A 12,943-nucleotide genomic window follows, 5' to 3' on the forward strand; every position below is an offset into this window, starting at 1 on the left:
TCCCCCACAATTTCTTTTTTTGTTTAATGCTTATGAAAATATGTTTCCAGACCAACTTAAAGATTATAATGTAGACCTACAATCACTAAAAGGACTCACATTATTATAATATTTCAGAGAAAATTTAAACACTATAAGAAATTAAAAACCAAGTTTCTGTAAAGAGAAATGAATAGTTATTTTAATATACTGTAAAATAGCAGGAAATTTACACAGGATGATCAAGGTTAGTATACAGTGTTTATCATAATCAATAAAGGATTTATGTAAAAATGTCTGTATGTCAAAACAGTTCCTGTCATGAGACTGAGTTGTGGTTTCAAGCTCACCATCTATATATATATAATAAGAGTTTTGTCTGTACATTGCTCAGAATTTAAAAAGGATGGTATTTTGTATCAGTCATGTCCACAGTAACAAGGAAATGCACTTTTTAATTTTCTGTAATGTCTGTCTGTCTACCTGCCTGCCTGCCTGCTTGTCTGTCTGTCTGACTGTCTGTCTGTACACGCATCATGAGAAAACAGCTGAAGAGAATTTAATGAAAATTGGTATGTAAAGTCGGATAATAAGACGCTACAATCTAGGCTATAAATAATTTCATTCACGCTGAGTGAAATAGTAGTTTAGGGGAAGATATAAAATTTAATTCTCAAATATTTATGTTATTAGTGGTCGTATCTTAATGAAAATCGGTAGGCAAATTTGGAGAATAATTAGCTACAATCTAGGCTATAAATAATTGCATTCACACTGAGAAAAATTGAACATTAGGGGAAGGCCTAAAATTTAAATTTTAAATATTAATGTTATTGGTGGTCCTATCTTAATGAATATCGGTATGCAAAGTTGAGGAATAAGTCACTATAATCTAGACCATAAATAACTTTATTCACGCTGAGTGAAATGGTAGTTTAGAGGAACACCTAAAATTTAATTCTCAAATATTTATGTCATTAGTGGTCGTATCGATAAATACTACATATCTAACGTTATACAGTAATAAATTTCTGATAATTTATGTCTTATACATTGTTACCATACCGGCTATGATCACAGAGATATTCGTGAATTTGGATTTTTGTTACAAAGTACATATCAGCACCGAGTTACGAGAAAATGGGTAAACAGAATTCAATGAAAATCGGTATGTGAAGTCAGAGAATAAGGAACTACTGTCTACGCTATAAGTAATTTTACAATATGCTCTAATATCACAGAGTCAAAGGAAAACTAAATGTGAAGGCCTACAATATAGAACGCTCATAAAATTTATCAACAATAACATTACATTCACTATTGCTTGTTGTGATGTGCTTTGTGCCTTCTGTTGCCACTCATCTCCAATAGATAGAATTACTGCTGCGTACCGAGTATTTTTTAAAAATTTGTTTTACTTCGCACCGGCACAGATAAGTATTATGGCGACGATGGGATAGGAAAGGGCTGGGAAGCGGCCTTGGCCTTAATTAATGTACAACCCCAGCATTTGCTCTGTGTGAAAATGGGAAACCACTGAATACAATCTTCCGGGCTGCCAAGTGGGGTTCGAATCCACTATCTCCCAGATGCAAGCTCACAGCTGCGTGCCCCTAACCACACGGCCAATTCGCCCGGTCGTACCGAGTGTAACAGCCTTCCTGAATATTGGCGGGAATTAGCTGGGGAGATAGATAACATTCTTCTGTAGCATGCCATTCCCCTGGTTCATAAATTTTCTGATACTATTGGTATGTAACACACTGGTTTATCATAGAATTTGAGCTATTCAATCCCTACTCTGAGCCACTGATTGGAATGAGCAGTGTGCATATTTAATGGAATAATGGCAGAGGAGTGTTCACGGCAGTCTGCGGCTTGGTCGTTCCAGCTCTGGAACTTTGGACTGTAAGATCGGCACCGTAGTACTGTTTGTTAAAAGTGAGAAAATGTGCATTTTTTCATTTGATAGAGTATTTTTATATGATAACATTGCTTTTAATCACTACGTTCCTACTGACATTTTTGTAATGACCTCTGTTGACTTCAGTTAGGAAAACCACAAAGTTGGTCCTTCTGAGAATCCTGTAGCAAAGCATGGGTACATCAGCTAGTTTTCTCTATTATAGATATTACTACCACTCGTACCTGGAAGTGAGTAAGACTCGGTGGTATCCGTAACATTGTAAGATGCTTTTGTAGCATCTTTCTTTACACAACACAAAGAATGGCCTTTTTAGTTTTGTTTCTGAAGAAAGTTCACAATACTGCCTTGTCTTTTACTCATAATGATAGGCCAACAAGCTGCCTTAGTAAAAGAAAACAGGGAAAGTCAATCTTCACAACAATGAAACAACACATTTACTACCGTATGGTACATTGCTGCTAAACACATTGTCTGCTTATTAATAGCCATAATCACTAATCACTTTCTATAAGGCCATGGACAACAACCATATCCCACGTCCAAACCCTCCCTGCTATCACCAATAATTAAGTATACCCTGCCAGGACTGGCAATGACAATAACCTTAAGTTAGGTACCATCCAGGCATTTTCCTGGAGGAGAAGTGGGAAACCACGGAAAACCACTTCCAGGATAGCTGAGGTGGGAATCGAACCCACTTCTACTCATTTAACCTTCCAAGGCTGAGTGGACCCTGTTCCAGCCCTCATTCCAGTTTGATGACAATATTAACCTTTAATTATAATATTTAGTTAATTGTTAAAATCCCAGCATCTGATTTATTCTGCTTAATTCATTAGAAGTAGCAATGATATCTTTAAAACTGCATTCTTAACAATTTTCAAAATATTTTTTTCTTTTGGGGGTGCTGGATTGATTGGGGGATATATCCCATGACTACAACCATGCAACAGACAGTCACCACTGTAAATAAATAATGCTAAAATTGCCACAGTATTTCTCAAAATAAAATTAATGTCACTTGATTCTCTTTAGCGTAAGACCATCCAAAGCTGGAGTTTAAATTCCATTGCAGATCACGGTCCAAGTTCATCTGCTGTCTCATAAGTTTTGAAGTGTTCTTCTGGCAAATAAGCCTGTCAAACCATTGAAGGGAGACCTGATGGCTTCAACATTTCTAAATCATTCTTATTCACAAGTGTTATTTACTCTAGGAACTGGAACAGAGGAAATTGTCCAACTGAACAAACAGGATATTATTGAAAACAGTTTCTATATACATGGTCTGGTTTGTTGGCTGATGGTCAGCACTGAGGACTTCTGTTCACCACTCTACCAACTGAAACAGAAACACATAATAGTGAATACATCTCTCCAAGGCCCGGATCTATGGATCACAAATGTGGAAAAATACCTTTTCGATTTTCATAAGTTTCCAATGCTATCTGCTATCAGGATTGTAGCTAGGTGGGAGTTAAGTCAGTCTTTATGTGCTCATACATTTGTTTTCAATAACCCTTCTTCTTTGACAATCCATACAACAAGAGACTGTAGACCTGTTAGATGTAAAAATTGTAGAGCATAAAGTAAACCTTGTAAAGACAAAATGCAGAAGTAAGATTTAGTGATTTATTCCATAAGTCACCACAGTCAACTGAATTTTTAGGTGTTGTCTTGGTAACTCCTCACATAATCGGGCATCAGTCACACAAATGCAATGTTGGAGCTGGAATCACAATGCCAGTGGAGTATTGTAGAGCATCACTGTTTATTCCTGCTCTAAATCACTTCCCTAGTGAGATAAAAAAATAGATCTTCGAATCATAGGCAAGTATGTGACAGCTTCTGTGTTAGATGATCACAACAGGAAATGGTGTCCCAACAACCCAATAACAGAAACAAGGAATTGAAGACCTTGTAATCTTTCATGAAGCAGACATCCAATACAGTGGACATGTTGCGTCTGCAATGGACTTCTATTTAAGATATGATGTTATCAACAATAAAAACACTTGTGACTCAGTGGGTATCTACCTGCACAAGTGAGTAAAGACTCTCTACACAAAAGTATCTGAAAACATAACTGAGAAACAGAACAGGGCAATATTCACTGAACAGATTGGCAGTTCTATAGATGCATTGCAAAATCCACACCACAATTAATGAAGTATTAAGCAAACTAGTGATGAAACTAAGAAGGTGGCCTTTTTACTCAGATAAAATGTTTCAATGTATGAAAATCAGACTTTTTTTGGGAAATAATGTGTTAAAAGAAGATATTGAAATTAATATCAGTGATCTACCTTTGTACCAGGGATGCCAAAATGTCTGCATGTCTAATTTCATAATCTATACATTTTCAACTAGTTTCATTCCAATGGGACGGGGTTGATCATAACATGCCCCTCTTAGGAGATTTCTAACTATGCCACTACTTGCTATTATGGGTCATACACGCCATGGCAAATGGTTGAATGTGCAGCTGTTAGTGAAGGGCTACAATGATCTTTTTATTTCAAAAAATATAAGGCCATGGTAAAATAGCAAACATGTCAAATTTGTATCTTTGAGTTGCTATTTTAGTTCTACTACTCTATTCACTTTTCATGTGTGATGAAGTAATGAATACACCAAATTTGCATATTTGTCATAGTTGTTTTGCATCTGATTATGAAGGCCTTGCTGAAAACTAACTAACATGTTACATTCAATATTTTATGATAATAAAGGCAGTAAAGTGGCTCGCGATCCTAAAAAAAAAAAAAAAAAAAAAAAAACGAGTAAACAAATAAATGAATTTCTGGGAAATTACACTTGCCAATGAGTCTTGGTTTTGAAATCTGTACCTTGAATGTTCAGTGGATTGTTTATTGAAAATCCCATGGAAATATTGATAAACAATTTAATTAAAGAAACTAAACTTATTGATCATATTTATTAAAATTGGAGATTTGAACATTTGAATCTACCTGCAGCAGGGCAGGTTATGAAGGGATCTGTATTATTTCTGATGTATAAAAGAATTAAGTATGAAGATCAACCTTGTGAAAGAGCTCAGAATGAGTACTATCCTTCAACAGATCTTTTTTATTGACACTCAAAATATTTTATACAAGTGATACATTTTGTAACATTCACTCTTAAAATCATCAATATTTTGGTTTTCTTATCCCTCCATATAGTATTTAGCTTCAGGAAAGGCATTTGGTTGTAAAACTGGGCTTTATTCAGACATATGCCGACTCAAGTAGTTAGGGAAGAAGCCAAGAAGAAGATTTGGGGTTTCTTAACTACTGCCATGATTACAAGCTGCTGTTCTTCTCTTTATATGTTCTTCTCCTGATTGATGATAACTATGATGGTAGAGGCAGGGTCATTCAGTAACACAAACAAATAATTTGGAAGTTTTATACTGAAATTCTTTGTTAAGATGGAAGCCATTCTTTTCAGTGCTGAGGTCAAAGTTGATGGAATATGTAAAATTTATGAAATCATAATGATGTACCTGTAAAAGAATATATGTAATTTATAATTGTTTAAACTGCATATAAACTGGTCATTTTCTATGAATGGATGATATAAACTAGTGTAAAAAGCAATACCATATGAATGATAAAATTCTGTTTTTAAACACCTTAATCAATTCAGAAATGTTTCGCGAACTTATTTTCATACAGCCTAGCTACTATAAGTCTGCTTCTACCATCCACTATCCCTGAACTTCATAATGAACTCAGGTTCCTCCTTAAGAACCCCTCGCTGCCGATCAGTTTCAAATGAAAGGCATACAAGTCGTGTGTTTGCTGGTTGCCACGTACGGTCTCGAGGCAGCAACGCTTACCCATAGCAGAGCCAGGCACCTAAGAATTTAGCAATGTGCCATGGAGCAAACTATGCTTGAGATCAGCCTCAGGGACAGAGCACAGAAACAAGATATCCTGAGGTGCGGTGGGGACACAGACGTCATGCAAGGCATCATCAGCCTCAAGAGAAGCTGGGCAGGCCACATCGCAAGGCAGAACAACAAGCGGTAGACAAAGGAAAAACCTCCAGTGATAATCAAGAACTACCAGGCGGGGTTTCGGCAGACCACAGCTGAGGTGGCAGGATGACATTCGGAAAGTTTCAGGGAAAGACTGGCTGAGGAGAGCTGCCAGTAGAGACATATGCCAGCTCAAGTAGTTGGATAAAAAGCCAAAAAGAAGAAGATTTGGGGGTTTCTTAACTACTGCCATGATTACAAGCTGCTGCTCGTCTCTTTATCTGTTCTTCTCCTGATTGATGATACTATGATGGTAGAGGCAGGGTCATTCAGGAACACATACAAATTTTTGAAAGTTTTAAACTAAGATTCTTTGTTAAGATGGAAATATTTAGCAATGTGCCATAGAGCAAACTATGCTTGAGATCAGCCTTAGGGACAGAGCACAGAACCAGGATATCCTGAGGTGCGCTGGGGACATAGACGTCATGCAAGGCATCATAGAATGGTTGATATTGGGTAAAAACAGAAGTAAAGAGGCTAAGAAGGAGGTGCAGGTTGGAAATAAATAGAAATGGTTGTGGAAGTAAGGAGAAATTGAAGGAACTTACTAGGAAATTGAATCTGGCAAAGAAGTCCGTTATAAGAAAAAGAAATAGTTAATCTAAAGCTGGGTATGACAATTTTAAAGTCAACCACTTAAAATGTAACCCAAGGAGAGCAAAGTAAATTTAACGGAAGACACTGCTGAGAAGGACAGATTTTTAATATCACATTGAAACTTTCTTTCTTTCTTTCTTTCTTTCTTTCTTTCTTTCTTTCTTTCTTTCTTTCTTTCTTTCTCTCTTTCTTTATTTCCTTCTTTCTTACTATTTCTTTCTGCTCTTCTGAATAGGGAGTTTCACATCTGTTAGTTCAACATGGTGCAAACAATACTATATCACATTTGTCTTCAGTATTTTGGTGGGGAAATACTGACTACGTGTCAACCTTGATAGGAACTACCCAATCATATGTCTAACAGTTCACTTGTAGACTCAGGCAAATTGTTTACTTGGATATTCAGAGAGCTAAGATAAGTACAAAACTGATCTTCGCAAACAAGGAATCCTTGACAATACTGAAGCAGTAAGAGCATCAAACACCACTGGATCACTGTCCACATGTCAGGAAAGTAATATTATCAACATGTTGCTGTCCCTGAGATGTAACTGGTATCCACAGAACACCAATATAGTCAATAAAGACATCCATAAATAACACCAAAGGGCAACACGACGGCTGCCTGGCCACATGGCCAGGTATTATTTGGAGAGCCACGACGTTTATTAAACAACTTTCTCACCTATCTTGACTGGCTTCGCTTCCTCTCACGTCAGATAGCTCCTGAACGAGCCAGTAAATGAACTAGTGGCGTGCATTGAACCCCATCTACCCGAGCGCTGCTGGGATAAATAACTTTGTATTAACATTTACTTATTATTCCTTAGAACGCTTTTTATAAAGTTTAAAAAACTGCGAACATCTAAGCCAAGCCAAGTACAGCTGTCTCGACAATCTGCTCGCACTACCACAGTTCAGCTTCTCCAGCGAACTGGGTTTCCTTGCCGGCACGAAAAAGAGCTACCCCAGCGAAATTTAAGTCTCTTGGTTGACGCATACACTTGAAGCTTCCTTGTCCTGGGAGCAGGGAGGGGCTGTGTGCACTCGCCCAACAGCAATTTATGGCAGCAGGTCAGCTAGCTTGGGTAAGGTATGTTAGTTTTAATACTTGACACTCGAAGTGTTCAGTGCCACACACTAGAGACTACAAGAAATATATCAACATGTTAACAGTACAGCCACTTGCACAATGTCTTGCTAATCAAAAATAGAGCCAGTTTATGGCATCGAAGGATCAAAAAGCGACGTCGCTATGAACACTTGGCCGCCAGAAGCCAGTTATCCCTGTGGTAACTTTTCTGACACCTCTTGCTGGAAACTCTCCAAGCCAAAAGGATCGATAGGCTGTGCTTTTGCAATCCCTATGTGTACTGAACATCGGGATCAAGCCAGCTTTTGCCCTTTTGCTCCATGCGAGGTTTCTGTCCTCGTTGAGCTGGCCTTAGGACACCTGTGTTATTCTTTGACAGATGTACCGCCCCAGTCAAACTCCCCGCCTGGCAGTGCCCTCGAATCGGATCACGCGAGGGAGTAATTTGCGCGGTGACAGAAGAATATATATTATTTTGGGATTTTGGCATGTATAATTTTTTTTTGAACAATGGCACGTGTACAGTATGTTATCCAATAGCCGCAGAAAAATATTTAGGTTGCCCAGCATGAACACAGAGCTAAGCACAAAGTAAAATAATTTTGTATTTGGTTGTCTGTAGTGTGAAGGTTTCACGAGTACTGTGGCCTTATAAAATGTGTGTTATACGTCGTGACGAATATATTCCCTCGTTTGTCATTGATGCGCACACACTCCGTAAGCGAGCGAAACTATAAAACTTCGGCGAATGTAGAATACCAGTTAAATTTTGCTGATTCAGTTTAGCTTAGGCTTTTTAAGTTAAAAACAAATACCTAGTTGGTCCCAGTGTATTTTTGTGGAAGCCACAACTGTACTATCATGAAGCGCCACTGGGTGAAACCATAAGTATGTACATTGCTTAAAATCTGCAATAGATTAAGCAAATACAGTAGAAACAATATGCGACACTCAGCGAGATATCGAGGGACAGCTATTAGAGCTCTCTCTAACGGATTGACCTGAGAACTACTGATTCTGTCATAAGAGCACGTGTATTTGTGTGTAAAGTTTTTGGTGTTATTTATGCGTTTTCAGTGAGTTGACATAATTAAACAGTAGCTTGTGTCATTCCTTAATATCTCCTCTCAACGTGAGGGGAAAGGTATGTGCTGTGTTTGGCTGCAGTAACTATGAAGTAGAGAAGAATGCACGGTCTTTCTTCCGTTTCCCTCGTGACAAGAAAATGTAAGTAATATTGTGTTTGCATATATATTCTTCCAGTGACAAAGAGATATTTTTATAGTACTTCATAATCTTCTGACCTGCTCAACCCATATTTTAACTGGCTTAAAATATAATACGCATATTTTGTTGTATAGTGCAGCAGTTAACCTTCAATACCGATGTGTTGTTGTAGGAGTGATCTGTAGGTTTGATTTAATTTAGGAAAATACATATGCATATGAGTGTGGCTGGTTGTGTTACCCCATTTGGAATGCTGCAATGCGTTGTCAAGCACTGAAGAAAATATGGGTGATGTAAGAAATGTACATATTTTGTTGAAACAATATGATGATGCAAATTTGCTTTACCCTAATGTAATGGCATTATGGCAAGTATTGCTTATAGGGAAAGTTTGAATGTTTTTGATGCTAAATTTATAGATTTTCTTTCTGTTAGTAGGCTTCAAGTTAAAAGGAAAATTGTCCAGCTCTTAAATGTAAATTCAATTAATCATGTGTGTAAGGAATGTGCCAATATTTTTGTTGACAAGTGTTGTAATATGATCATACTTTGCTTTTAAATGAGAAAAAAGAAAAATCTAGCCGTGAACGTTCAGGCAGGAATTCTAAAGCTGAAAAAGTAATGCATAAATGAAAGATCAAGCCCTTTCACAGCAGTCCATTTTGCATCCTGATCATATGTCTAATTTCAGTCTTTAAATAATAACCTGTTAAATAATTCTTCATTCATTTATCCATAATTGCTTTAGCAACTTTGAAGTTAATATCATAGTAACACTTTCTTTCTTCTGCTTCTTATTCTTCTTCTTCTTAAGCCGTCGTCTCCAAACGGAGGTAGACAATGCACACGGCCAGCTCCAGTCTTGACGTTGCAGCTATGCCATGTGGATTTATTGGAATATCTCTCAGGATCTTTAATGCAGTGGTTTCCTGTTGCCTTCTGCATCCTAATAACTTTGACCAAACTGATTCCTCCGCCTTTGGGAACAATTTCTTGTCCCCAGGACAATAGAGTGCCCTTACCCATACCCGCTCATCCACTCTCAAAGAGACTGTTGGCACTTGGTATAGGGGATCTCCTTATACCGGGAGATAATCGGTCCCTTCATTCGTAAGCCGCCTGCATATAAAACATGATCTTATGTGCAGTTGTTGCCCCCTCTCTACCGCGGGGAGGTGAATGTCAGGATTTCACCGTCATTGAAACAAGGACCAAATGGCATTTCCTTGTTTCTCTGGATCTTTAGAGAGGACTTTCTTTCTAGACATAACAGTGGCGTATATTGAGGGCTACCAAGGCTATCAGTGAAGCCCAAATCTCAACTGAGAATGATGGAAGTCTAAATCACATTATAATGTAAGCATCTGAAACATTGTTCCATTTACAAAACTTGAAAGCAGTGAGAAAAAACGTTGCACATATTTCTGAGAGCAAGGCTTCGGAGACCAACATTGCAGCCCAGACTCTCTCCCGTCGACTCGGCACGCGGCTTGCGGCTGGATATCGTTAGGAGCGGGGACCGGCGGAGGATAGCTGTGCTAGGCTTCGGTCCGTCAGATCGCCACTGCTATTAACCATGCGTCACTCATCGTATATACTTCCTCACCTCATACTTCCGAATTAATGATAGAGATAAGAGAGTGCGGGTATTCCTCACTCCCGTTTACTTCTACATCCTTCTAGGAAAAGACTGCTGTTAGAGGAGCAATATAGTTTTATTTTTATTGGTAGATATGCTCAAAAGAAATGCCACCTTTCAGGTTTAGTGTTTTCCTTTGTTGGTTGGAATCGAAGCTATGATCATGGGTCGGACACCACCACTTATCTCCCGAGAAAGCTAATTAACCAGTGAACGATGGGTTCGACCACTGTAAAATAATAATAATAATAATAATAATAATAATAATAATAATAATAATAATAATGGGCATAGAATCTGTACAGGCTTGGCGTTGACCTAATGGGGATAAAATGAATGGCGAAGATGTCATAGACACCCAGTCCCCAAGCCAGGGGATTAAAAGTATGAGGGGGTTGATTCTGGAAACTTAACCGGGACAATCGGACCAAAGGCAAACGTTCTATCCATTTAGCCACAAAGCCAGACTTTCATTTCCTAAACCTCAGGCTACCATCTCCACTGATCAGGGGCAGTAGCAGAGGCAGGGGCAGTAGCCTGTCAAGAAGCATTGACAACACAGCAGGCTTCTCCGTTGGCTACTGGCTGCAGCTCGAAATGCTGAAGGCTTGACGTTCACTAAAGCAACCATCGAAAAGTGGTAACCTAAGTCTAGTGGTAGCCCATGTCTTAATCCCAGCATACGCCACTGAGACATAATTTATTTATCCATTTCCGTATATACATTTCCATTGATATTTGAATTTAGCGCGAATTTTCAGGTCAAGCCACTAGGAGCGCCACTTGCGACTTGTCTCCCATTTTAACAAGACTAAACCTGGAAGTGTCGCGTATTTATGATGGTATCGTCACTGCCGTGAATATCAATTTGGAAATATGTGCGAGTGTGAAGTTGAAAATCCGGCCCCGTGGTGTAGGGGTAGCGTGCCTGCCTCTTACCCGGGGGCCCCGGGTTCGATTCCCGGCCAGGTCAGGGATATTTTCCTGGACCTGAGGGCTGGTTCGAAGTCCACTCAGCCTACGTGATTAGAATTGAATAGCTATCTGACGGTGAGATAGCAGCCCCGGTCTAGAAAGCCAAGAATAAAGGCCGAGAGGATTCGTTGTGCTGACTACACGACTCCTCGTAATCTGCAGGCCTACGGGCTGAGCAGCGGTCGCTTGGTCTGTAGTGCCATGGGGTTTGGTTTGGTTTTGTGAAGTTGAAAATATTCTTGAAAGACGTTTCACAGAAAATGCAGCCTTATAAAACGGGATTGCTTATTCGGTACCGTACGGTATTTAAAAAACTTTTTTTTTCTTGCAGCTGGTGTAATGAATGTGCTTACCGCACCCCATTGAACTGAACCCAGGATTCCAGGATTTCGGCTGACAGATGGGGACTTTGCCTACGGAGCTAATAAATAATTTCGTGTGGCTTTTACTAGCCTGATGCAGCCCTTTTTTTTTTTTTTTTTTTTTTGGCCGAACCTCCGACGATGGCAGCGGCATCTGCCGTAAATGAGAAACTGGGTTTTATTGTGGTCGTGATCAGCGTTAGACGGAGATCGAAGTCTAGACGCCGACCATTCAGCCATGGAGCCGCATGGATATGGAAGCCATCTTGACAAGGATCATGTAAACTTCAAAATAACTAACGAATCGAACTGGCCATGGTTTAGTTATTTCCGGATATTATGACGTCACTCTGCTTCTTCTTTCTACGATATGTCCTCACTTGTCAGTGAAAAAAGTACATAAACCACAATAATTTAATATAAATAGAAAAACTGTGATATTGTTTTGTCGTCAAATATTTCCTTTTATAGTATTATGTGTAACGTTTAACGTAATGGTGGACTATTTTCTTGAAATATTGTAATATAGCTTACATCACTCGATGATATAAGTTACCCAAGCGGATATAAGAGCCTGAAAATCCGATTCTTCGTTAGCTTTGCGCAGTGGCAATATCGTAACCAATGAGGTTTATCCGAGGTGCGATTATTGTTAGTTGAAAACTTATACCAATACCCCGCCTAGTCAATGTGAAATACCGTTGGCTACGGCAATTTTTGAAAGTTCCTACGGGAACTAATAAATTAATAGAGCAAAGTATCTGTGCAGTTAGTTCACTATCATTAGATTACGCACTTAATGTTCCTGAATTGTCATAGTTGAGAAACTGGCTGCACTTTGTTATTATGCTGAAAACAACGAACCATACTTATGTCTGGTTATGGTAGTGCCTTCACAATTGGCTGGAGTAAATACTTGTAGCTTTCAGTTCCATTAAGTTAGTAAGTATTCTTTCATTTCATCCATAACCTCATCAAATACTCTCGTCATCCCAGGCTAAACATCACGTCTACCAACATTGTTTATAACAGGCGGGAAATTTAAAACCTCCGAATGATGTGTAACATCGATTACGTAGTGTAGTACATATTGTCCTCC

The 12,943-nt window shown here is 38.7% G+C and overlaps 1 non-coding gene across 1 annotated transcript; it reads left to right on the forward strand.

Annotated features, from left to right (window-relative positions):
* The first annotated feature begins 12,439 nt into the window (after positions 1–12,439).
* LOC136867536 (U4 spliceosomal RNA) lies at positions 12,440–12,580 on the forward strand. Its single transcript, XR_010859727.2, has one exon. It is a non-coding gene; the product is annotated as a U4 spliceosomal RNA (small nuclear RNA).
* Positions 12,581–12,943: the final 363 nt, after the last annotated feature.

Source organism: Anabrus simplex, chromosome 3 (genome assembly GCF_040414725.1).
Source record: "Anabrus simplex isolate iqAnaSimp1 chromosome 3, ASM4041472v1, whole genome shotgun sequence".
Taxonomy (NCBI): domain Eukaryota; kingdom Metazoa; phylum Arthropoda; class Insecta; order Orthoptera; family Tettigoniidae; genus Anabrus; species Anabrus simplex.